This window comes from Rhinopithecus bieti, unplaced genomic scaffold, assembly GCF_001698545.2.
Source record: "Rhinopithecus bieti isolate Rb0 unplaced genomic scaffold, ASM169854v2 scaffold_49457, whole genome shotgun sequence".
Lineage (NCBI taxonomy): Eukaryota > Metazoa > Chordata > Mammalia > Primates > Cercopithecidae > Rhinopithecus > Rhinopithecus bieti.
In genome coordinates this window covers 1,594,937-1,605,456 of record NW_016820128.1, presented here as the reverse complement: position 1 = coordinate 1,605,456, position 10,520 = coordinate 1,594,937, and the positions used below count along the sequence as shown (strand labels likewise).

The following is a 10,520-nucleotide window of genomic DNA, read 5'->3' as shown; positions in this document are numbered from 1 at the left end:
AGGAATCCTCCCTAACTCATTTTATGAGGCCAACATCATCCTGATACCAAAGCCTGGCAGAGACACAACAAAAAAAGAGAATTTTAGACCAATATCCCTGATGAACATCGATGCAAAAATTCTCAATAAAATACTGGCAAACCGGATTCAGCAGCACATCAAAAAGCTTATCCACCATGATCAAGTGGGCTTCATCCCTGGGATGCAAGGCTGGTTCAACATTCGCAAATCAATAAACGTAATTCTTTAATTTATTCTTAACTCTGCTGATAGAAAATTAGCAGCACACCTGATTTCCAACCTTCTCTTTCATTTATTGTGCTTTAGTGATTGGGAGACCCTGTTAGATGCCAGAAAGGAAAATCATGTTCTTTCACTAAAAGCTCTATTCCAGCAAGTATATCGCACTCCTGCTGTTTAGAAAGGTAGCTCAGCAGTCTCCATACAGAGTTCCTTACACAACCACATTAGACATACAAATGTGGGAAACCAAATAAATTAAACTTTGAAACAATATACAAGCAAGTCATTGAAAATAAAATGTCTACATTCTTTTGAGAGCTCATTCATGTTGGCCTCTTACACACATGAGTGATAAATTACTAGAAACTTCACCAAATATCTTATTTGAGTCTCTCCTTCCTGCCTTAAAAGAAGACTTTTAAAAAGGATTTTTAAAAGGATCCATCTAATATTCTCACTTTTATTCAGCAGAAATCATCTTAAAAAATGGTCCGTTTAACATTCAGCATGTACTGTGTCACTAGGAGTTGCTGTGCTAACAAAGTTTTTGAATAATTGCTTCTACAGTTTAAGAATTTGCACACCATTAAACTTAAGGAATTAATAGAGCTGCCACTCCCAAAGAATATATAAACTAATAACATCCACTGGCTTGCTTTTCTAACTAAATTCTGGAACTCCCTAACATATTCTCTCACTGGACTAAACCAAGCACTTTAATTTGTTGCAGTAACCTTTGTGGAGCCAATGGAAAGACATATACAATTGGCATTAACCATTTCTTATTAGATTATATACCTGAGACTTGACAATGTTTCCAGAGAAAAAATTAGCAAATGTTCCATTGCCTATAACAAAATAACTCCATGAAACCATGAGAGTACCAGATAAAAATAAAATACCAGCAAGTAAGAAAGTTTGATGACTTTCTAAATGATGGAAAGCAGATGGGAACAAGTCCAGTCAACATGGAAGTATAGGGAAGTACATGGCACCATGCAACGTGATGCAGAAGGATTTCTTTTCCACTATAGACACATACAAATGCTATATAAGTATAAAAACCCTTTAAGAAGTACACATAACCGAGGTTAAATGTTAAAGAGGTAAGCCCTCAGAGGCACCAAATGGAGAGAAACTCAGATTGGCAAGCAGATTATAAAGTTGGAATAACCTTCCAAAACGGGGGCCTTTGCATGACATAGCTGACCTTATAGAAACCTGGTGATCGGGTAGAAAAAAGAATTCCTAAAAGACAGTCAGAACCCAGAACGTGTACTAAGCTTGGTTGTAGGGCCCAAATTCATTCTGTCTGTTTGGTAAGATAATTTGAAGCCAAAAAATTCACATATAAAATAGTCCAGAACCAGAGATACTTGTAGAGCCACTGTAGAAGCAATAGCAATGCAATGCTAGGCAAAAGCATACACAACTCAAATAATGTTGGTCTCCCATAGAAAACAACATCTGTTGAAAGTAAATTTGTCATAAAAATGTTATGAGCACTAGGAAGAATGAACCACCATGAGGGAAATCCAGCAGACATAAGTAATAAAGAAATTTGTCTCTAAAAATTAAAATAGTAAAACAATCACAATCTAACTTTAAAATAAACTTACTGAAATTTTTTCAACAGCTTAAGAATGGGAGAGAAACTATTAAGAATAAGCAGAATAGCAGGATAATTTTTAAAAGAACAATATAAATTATAGAAATTAAAACTATTTTTTTTCAAATAAAAGTATAAAATACAGATCGGTAGAAATTACACTGACTGCAACACCAGAAAACGAACGAAATGAAAAGAAATCAAAGACAGAAGCCTAGAAATAATGAATTGGCATTCCTGAAGGAGAAAATAAAGGGATTTAAAAGATGCAAGACTGAAATATATAATAGCTGAGAATTTTTCAGAATCAAAGAAAGATTTAGGAGCTTGCAGAGGCCTCACTGAGATACATTTGAAACAACTCCGCCACTACTCATATTGTAGTGAACTTGAAGAAATCAATGACAAAGAGAAATTCTTAAAATCTGTCTGAGTGAAAAGAGGAATATATCTTCAGAAGTGTGATAATTAGATCATAAACAGTCCCCTCATGAGCACAATTATATTCCAGAAGATGATGGAACAGAATATGCAAACATTGTTGAGAGAAAAGTATCATCCACATAGAGTGCTCTGACAAACTACAGTATTATTTTAGAATGTGACTAACGTAAGCTATTTTCAACAAATAATTTTTAAGGGAGTTTAAAACAATTTTTGAATGACCTTAAAATGGTCTTCAGAGTACAAGAAAAGAATCTAGGAGATGCACATAAATAGCAAGAATATGGTAAATAAAGAACTCAGGAAATCACGTCATAAGTCTAAAAAAACCTTGACAAAATATTGGGGCAGTTTAAAATAAATAGTGCAAATATGAGCACTGGGAGAAATATCTTGGAGTAAATTTCAACAAGTCATTGTCCTGTTTGTGAAGATATACTCTCTTTAGTCTTTATTTGAAAATATAAAAGTATATTTTATGTTAAAATCGTTATTTACTAAAATATGATAATGGGAGTATACCATTTTTAACTAGTAAAAGATGAAAAAATGAATAAAGAATATTTGCTCAAACCAATGAAACATTGATTATTGAAAAACACTTTTCTTGAATATAAAATAAGAAATAAGTAAGTCTAACTTGATCAACGTCATAATAGGTGCAGATGAATTAAGTACATTTATTGAAAGAGAGGAATTCTGAGATCAGAAATAGCAAACATGAAATTGTTGACAGGGAGCACAGACTTGATATTCTTAATGAAAATCTCACTTAATGTGTATAAGTTTTCTATGCATGTGATAATAGAACACTGCGATAGTGAATATTTTCAATAAATTAAATATCCCTCAATAAGAGAATGAATAATAGGAGTACAAAATACATAAGGTGAAATATATCCTAGAACTGTATTTATTTATAAGAATGAGTCTAAATAGTCTAATATGGAATGAGTTACACTAGTTAAATAAGTTTGTTTTCAGTATGATACCATTTCCATAATGTTTTAAAACAATATTTTATATGTGCTTACATATATAAAAATTATATATAAATATACAATTCATAGTAATGTAGAGTGAGGAATGGAGTAGGTAGAGTTACAATGTAGGCCCTTATTATATATTACATTAATATTTTCGTTTTGTGAATACTGAAAATGTTCAATCTCCAATAAAATTTAGCATTTGGTAATTCTGAGGGATGGGAATTGGTAATTATTAAATTTAATCCTTCCTTCAATACTTAAAATTTCCCACTTTACCAAAAAATATACATATATATGTGCATTACTGCCAAAAGAATTCAAAGACTTATGTAACACCTAAAATTGTCTTGTGAAAGTGTGAAAATAGGAAAAACTGCCCATCTTTTAAAAAATGGAGTCAGCAGACAAGATGTTGAGTTTATAGATTCTGCAATAGAAGTCAAATATATTATTCAAATGTATAATGATGGCCAGAAGGAAAAAATTACAATAAAATCAACTATAGAAAACATTTCTGTGAAATGAGACAGGAAATGGTGGAAAGGTCTTTTATTTTTTATTTTACTGTCTTCTCTGTAATTTCAAATTTTATTGTTGTTGTTTCCAGGTGCATACATTACTTTATTAGGGCATTATCATAAAAAAGAACAACAACAACAACAACAACATAAAACAACAGGAAAGAAATGTACAAGTATTTGTGATGTTTTTCTTTGAAGAAAGAAATTCTGGCTTATTTCTTCTCATGCTTTTCTGTTCATTGCTTTTATAATCAGAAAATTAAATATACCCTTTTTCTTGATTAGGTCCAATTGCTCAGTGTATACAGAAATACCGTTTCTATTTTTAATCTAGTTGGATCCAGGGACCAGCATCTCTAGATCTTCTCACCATTTTCCCTGAGCTCTATTTTAATATCCACTTATGATTTACACTTCAAATTTAATTCTCTACTAAATACCCAATACAATTGATTAGATGACAATTGTAATTTTATTCTTTTCATTGTTTTATATTATTTTTACCCAATTGATCCCAAGGCTCATATATAAATGTTATAATAGTAATAACACTATAACAATAACTAAACAACTAACACATAGAGTGCTTATTAATTGTCAGGCTTTCTTCGAAGGTTGTTTACATATTTACCTGCTGAATTATCTTGATAATACTGCAAAGTCAATATTAATATTATCTCCACTATGAATGGGGAAACTGAGGTATAAAGAGGCTAAGAAACTTGCCTGAGACCACAGAGCTAGTCTGTGGTAGATATAGGGAAGGAAAGCTACAATTGGTGGTGCTTCAGCTCAAGAGCTTGCCTCCTGAATCTTGCTCTCACTATCATTTTATTGACATTGAGAAAATGCGATTTTTTTTTTAGTAAGATCATTAGTTTTTTAGAACACTTCATAGGACACATCATGTTCTTCTATTGCCTCTTTTAAGGATTTGAGATCTAAGGAAAATCATTTATTTATTCATTCATTTATTCATTTAATTATAAATCTAATACATGTAAGTTTTATACTCAGTGTACTTTCAAAAAGAATTTGAGTGTACAGATTTTGATTCATGTTACTATGATGTAAAGTTTCTGTAAATTACCTTAGGACTCATTGCAATAAGTTAAGTAGGCCACAGACTTCATCAATATAGACTAATAGGAGACATTATCAGAAGGCATGCCCAATGACTCTGTTTTTTCCTCTACTATGTCCTGTGTTATGTCTTTACCATAATAAATGTTTAATACTACAACACACCATGCAGATTAACTCAGTTTTAACTAGAATAGCTCCTTTCAATATGAATACTGACAATAACAACATTCTAATAAAATTTTCATTCAAAGAATTCTTCCAAACTGAAAGACTGCTACTTAAAACTCCTTAAATAAAGAGATGTTTTAATTTCCTCTATTGTCCCAGAGAAAAAATAAGGAGAAACACAAAAGGTAGCAGTCATAGTGGTGGGGATAAAAAACAAAGCAAAAAACCCTCTGTCTTCAATGAAAATGTTAGTGGACACAACCCCAAAACACAACTTGAAGCCCATTTCCATTGCTGCCAAATGCTAAAAATCATGGACTTTTGGGGGACATCAGAGAAAACTGGTAAGTACTTTCTTTTTCTCTTACTTTCAGAGGATACAGATTGCCCAAAAACCTGCCAGCTGAGGAAATTGCTAGAGTGTTGAGAGAAGGAAACATGTATTTACAAGATCACAATACAGAAGGTTGTGCCTTAATAGGTTTACTATAAGCTATACTATTCATTCAAGTGGCAAACAAGAGAATAAGTGGTTCTCAAGTAAAGAAGATAACCAATCTCTCAATTAAAATTGAAAAGAAATAGGGATATGAAAGATGTGGAAAGCAGACAAATGAGATACAACATGTACACAATTGGTGATCCTGAAGAAAAGAAAGAAGCAATTTGGCCACGCTCGGTTAAGGGACAAAACAGAAATAGTACAACAACAAATTCTGAAATAAAAGAATCTTAAATCAATGGGGCAAACCTCAAAAAAATGTTAATGAAAATGGAACAAATCCAGGAATATTCTGTACACACACACACACACACAACAAAAGAATCACGTAGGCATTTATCAGAAAAAGAGCAAGTCACGTACAATGACGGAAATTGCAGACATACCTAAAAATGTTGCAAAACAACTTTCAATATGGAAAGGGTCTCCAAAAATGCTTAAACATTTACACATTTCCAAAATAAAAAATTAAGCTTAGTCCAAGAAAGATAATGTATCTTGCATGTCTAAGGCAAAAGAAATACATGTTCAAGTATGCAAACTCACAGAAAATATAGCACCTGTGACTATTTATTTGGTGGACAGGTACTATTTAGTGAAATCTAACAACCCAAAAAATAATTAAAAGTAAAGAACGCAGGAATGGTGAATTGGGTAGTAAAAGCCTGTTGGTAAAGAATAATTCCTTTTAATTTTGAAATAAGTTTAGTCTAAGATCATGGGAATTCAGCCAGAATGTACATACTCTATAATGCAAAACTGATGTAGTTTAAATTCAGGTAGTATGGGTAGAGTTGATGACAACAAAGCACCTTTCAAATGCATGTAACTATCATAACAAGGGTTATAAAAGTTTGTTTACTACATAAACGTGCATCCAAAAAAAACCTTCAAACTATCTCTATGTTCAAAATTTTTGGCTATATGGTTATTATTCTGGACATAATATCTCCCTTGGAAAGAAATCTATACCTGAAATTCAACAATTTCTTCAAAGTTGTTTCAACTTCTTTTTCAGTTTAATTAAAATCTAAAATCAAACTCAATATTTCTGGTTTTTTTTTTTTTTTTTTTTTTTTTGAGACGGAGTTTCACTCTGTCACCCAGTTTGGAGTGCAGTGGCGCCATCTCTGCTCACTGCAAGCTCTGCCTCCCAGGTTTAAGCGATTCTCATGCCTCAGCCTCCTGAGTAGCTGTGACGGCAGGCACGTGCCACAACGCCTAGCTAATTTTTGTATTTTTCGTAGAAATGGGGTTTCACCATTTTGGCCAGGATGGTCTCAGTCTCTTGACCTCGTGATCCACCTGCCTCGGCCTCCCAAAGTGCTGGGATTACAGGTGTGAGTCACAGAGCCTGGACAATATTTCTGTTTTTTTTTAAGCATAGGATAACCTCTCATTTTTATAGAAGACTATCTATTATTGACTATATTATCTAAATATTTGTTACTTATTTTTAAAAAGGTGTATAGTAAGAAACCGTTCTTACAAAAGTATTTATCTCTTATTCTATCTGAATTTAGTTAGGCATCAGGATGTCTCCAATGATAGTTGCCAAATTTTGTGATTGTTATTTACAGGTGATGGGGTTTCTTTTTTGAACTTTTATGTATAGTTTGAGTCACTTTTAATGGGTAGAACTTATACTTCTGCATTCCAATTAATATGCTATTAAAATAAACAGGTAAGTGAATAAATAAGCAAATATTTTGTATTCCTTCTCCTCACATAAAAGAATTTAAAAGGTACAAATTTAATATTATACTACTGAGCATTTTTACTTACTAAAAAAAAAACAAACTCAGAAGTATGCAATCAATTTAATATACCACACAATCTTTTCACAACATGATTGATTTTTTGGGGGTCTAAACTCAGAGAAATATGTAATCCTTTTCTAAATACACAGGGTGAATTTGTTTTCATTAAGGCGAAAAGTTACGAAAAAGGTTTAAAAAGAGTATTCTGGGTCCTTCACTACCAAAGTATTCGCAAAGGACGGTTAAACAATGAATCGTTGATAAATGAAAATGGACTTTTTTCTAAGATGTGATAGTTATGCATTTTGTGTAACCTCATATAAACCCTTTTATAAAAGGGTTTGCCACATTTATATGTTGGATAATTTTTGGGACCTGCACAGGCCATGATTATTTCGCTACAAAAAAAAAAAAAAAAGAAAAAGAAAAGAAAAAGGAAAAAAGAAACACTCCACTGAAACATCAAAGATGAAATGCTTCTGTATTTCTGTTTTTTTACACAAATTGTGTTAGTATTTTTGTATGTTTATGTTTGTTTTGTGGACATGCGTATGTTTACACGTGTGTGAAGGAGGAGGGAAAGGAGTCTGCTTAAACATCTTCTTTCCTTATAAAATACAATGCACATAAATTGGTGAAACCTTCAACAACAGAAATAAAAAGACGATAAACCCATCTGATAAATGAAAATTGCTCAAAACAAGCAATTCAATATTCAGCATGTGCTCCTTCTTTTATAGACATCTTCAGAAAACATTACCACTGTAGATAAAATTATGAATATCTCATTTTCCAAATTGATTCTGTGTGATTCTACTGTTTTGTCTGTTTTTTCTCAGTATAACTTCTATTTAGTCATTCTGTGAATGTTTCTCAGAGGACATAGTCAGGATGCTGATTATTTAAACATAAGTAGTTTTCATTTGGAGAAGCAAAAACTATGAATTCCAATTTTCCCCCCAAACCCCAATGTTATAGTATTGCATTAACATAATGGGTTATACGTGTCTAATCTCAGAACTCTTAAAAGTTTTGTTCCCAAGTCATCAACTTCTGAAAGTTTTCATAAAGTATTATAAGAATCTTAATACTGACAAGCTTAACTGGTGTAAATGGCAGAGGAAACTCCAGAGGCTATTAATTATCTTGAAGCTGGGTATAAAGCAAAATGCCAGACAAAATTTGGTGAGCTCGTATGACCTCCAGTCTTGCTTTGCTCCCTTTACCAAATCCTCCCCTAGGAAACTTTAGAACCATTATTTTAAATCATCCGGTGAAAACTGCAAACCCCACCCCTCATCCCTTTGATTAAAAAAAAAAAAAAAAGGACAAAAAACGTTTAGCGATCACATTTTCCCATCTGCCGTTACAGAAAGGGCGTGTAGCCATCTGAAAGTCCCAGAATTAGCACTGTCATCCCATCTTGCCCATTAGTTTTACTGCAGCAAAGACTAGTGAAACACTGAAAAATATACCTGTAGTCTTTCTTTCCCTGGTTTGATCCTAACCTCCCGGAATACAGATTCAATACATTTTTTCCCACACAAGGAATAAATGCATTTTAAACATCAGCATCATAGAAACACAGCATCAATAAAGCAGTGACTTCTCCCCCAACCCCAGCTTTTACCTGTTATGCTAATACAAAGACACTGAAAGGAAGAAAAGCTGCAGCTTGCCCAGCAATATTCTCATTGCAGCAGACAGCACAATTTTGTACTTACAGATCTTACCAGGGAAATGTCTCGGGATCTTTACAATTTTTCTGCAGAACTCTGTTTCAAGCTCTCAGCCAGGCATGCTGTGCATCCAGGCAGAACCAAGCCGTATGGAATGTCTATGCAGCTGGGAGATAATGGGACTCTTTTTCCCAGCTGGGACTGCAAGCCTTTTATCCACTGAGTACTGCGTGGCTCTTCTCTGGTCTTAAGCATGAAATACGCTCCTCTCCTGCTGCATTCCTGTCGGAGCCTAGACAATCAGTTCTTGAGGCACATGTGCAAAGCTCTCGTTTGGAATATTCAAAAAGAAAATTCTTTCTACATTGAAAGCCAGCTCTATCTTCATCAACCTTCACAGAATCAGACAGAGCTGAGAGCAGCTGCCATTCCAGTGGCATGAAAGATTAAATTCACCCTCCTCTTTCTTTGACTGGAGATAGTCACTCCTGCCGGGTCATCAGAAAATCTCTCTTATTGAAAACTGGGTCAGACTAACTACTTATTAGGTTTCCAACAGGAAAGGAAGTAATTTTTTTCTTCCTCTGGTTTCACTGCATTGTCATTTGCAAGCAAAGATTAAGCTGGTCAAGGGTCTGCACTGATTTAGACAGTATTCAAATGTAAGCTTTTTGAAGCATGCCAGTAACTCCTTCTATTAGTGAAGGTGAAGAGAAAAGGGAAATAAAATCAAATGATTGTATGCACTATCACTAAAACCTTTCTAAGTTGTATTTTTTAAACGTGTGTATGAGGCTTCTCAAAGACAGGTAAAGAAAGTGAAGTTAAACAAGTCCAAAAGAGTATTGCTGCTTTCCAAGTAACATATTCGTAATTCCAGAGGCAGAGAACAAGTGTCTGTGTGTTTGCATAGAAACTCTGTAACAAGAAAATAGGTTTTGTGTCTCACCCTGGGCTCTCCAACTAAACTTTTTAATATGTTTTGGTCTTGTCATTGGGTTTTGAAGGGATGAACTGCTTGAAGGATGAAAACTAAGGAATAAGAATTATACATGCACGCACACAGAGACTGTAATTCATACAAACACAGCTATAGCATGAGAAAAGAATGATAGTTTGGACTTATTTTCATGTTGGCATACAAAGAAATTATAATCTTAGCATCTTAAAGTAAGTGGATACTGAGAAAATGAAATCCCCAAATCAAATGGAAATAAGTCAGAAGATATTTCGTGGCCTCCGTTTGCTTTCACCTGACGAACAAGAAGGTTTCAACGACTATATTTTATGACTATGTCCTATGGATTTCTTCACAGGGTCTAACCAACATTATAAGAGGTTTTAGAAAGGAGATGATGCTTCCTAACAAGGTAAACTCAAAATGGGCTACCCTATTGTTTCTCCCAATTCATAGGAAGGCAGACTAGACCAATAATTTTATAGAGAGAGTATCTGTTTTTATTGAACCTCGTTTAAAAAAAATTAGAAGTATTTCTTGCTCTTTAGGAATAAAATATAT

The 10,520-nt window shown here is 33.5% G+C and overlaps 1 protein-coding gene across 1 annotated transcript in view; it reads right to left on the bottom strand.

Moving 5' to 3' along the window:
* The window catches only part of CNTN6 (contactin 6), a 315,151-nt gene extending 305,556 nt beyond the window's left edge, over positions 1–9,595 (bottom strand). The window contains exon 1 of the mRNA XM_017859613.1: positions 9,056–9,595. The gene's annotated coding sequence lies outside the window, so the exon portion shown is untranslated. The remainder of the gene's footprint in view (positions 1–9,055) is intronic.
* Between the last annotated feature and the right edge of the window lie 925 nt (positions 9,596–10,520).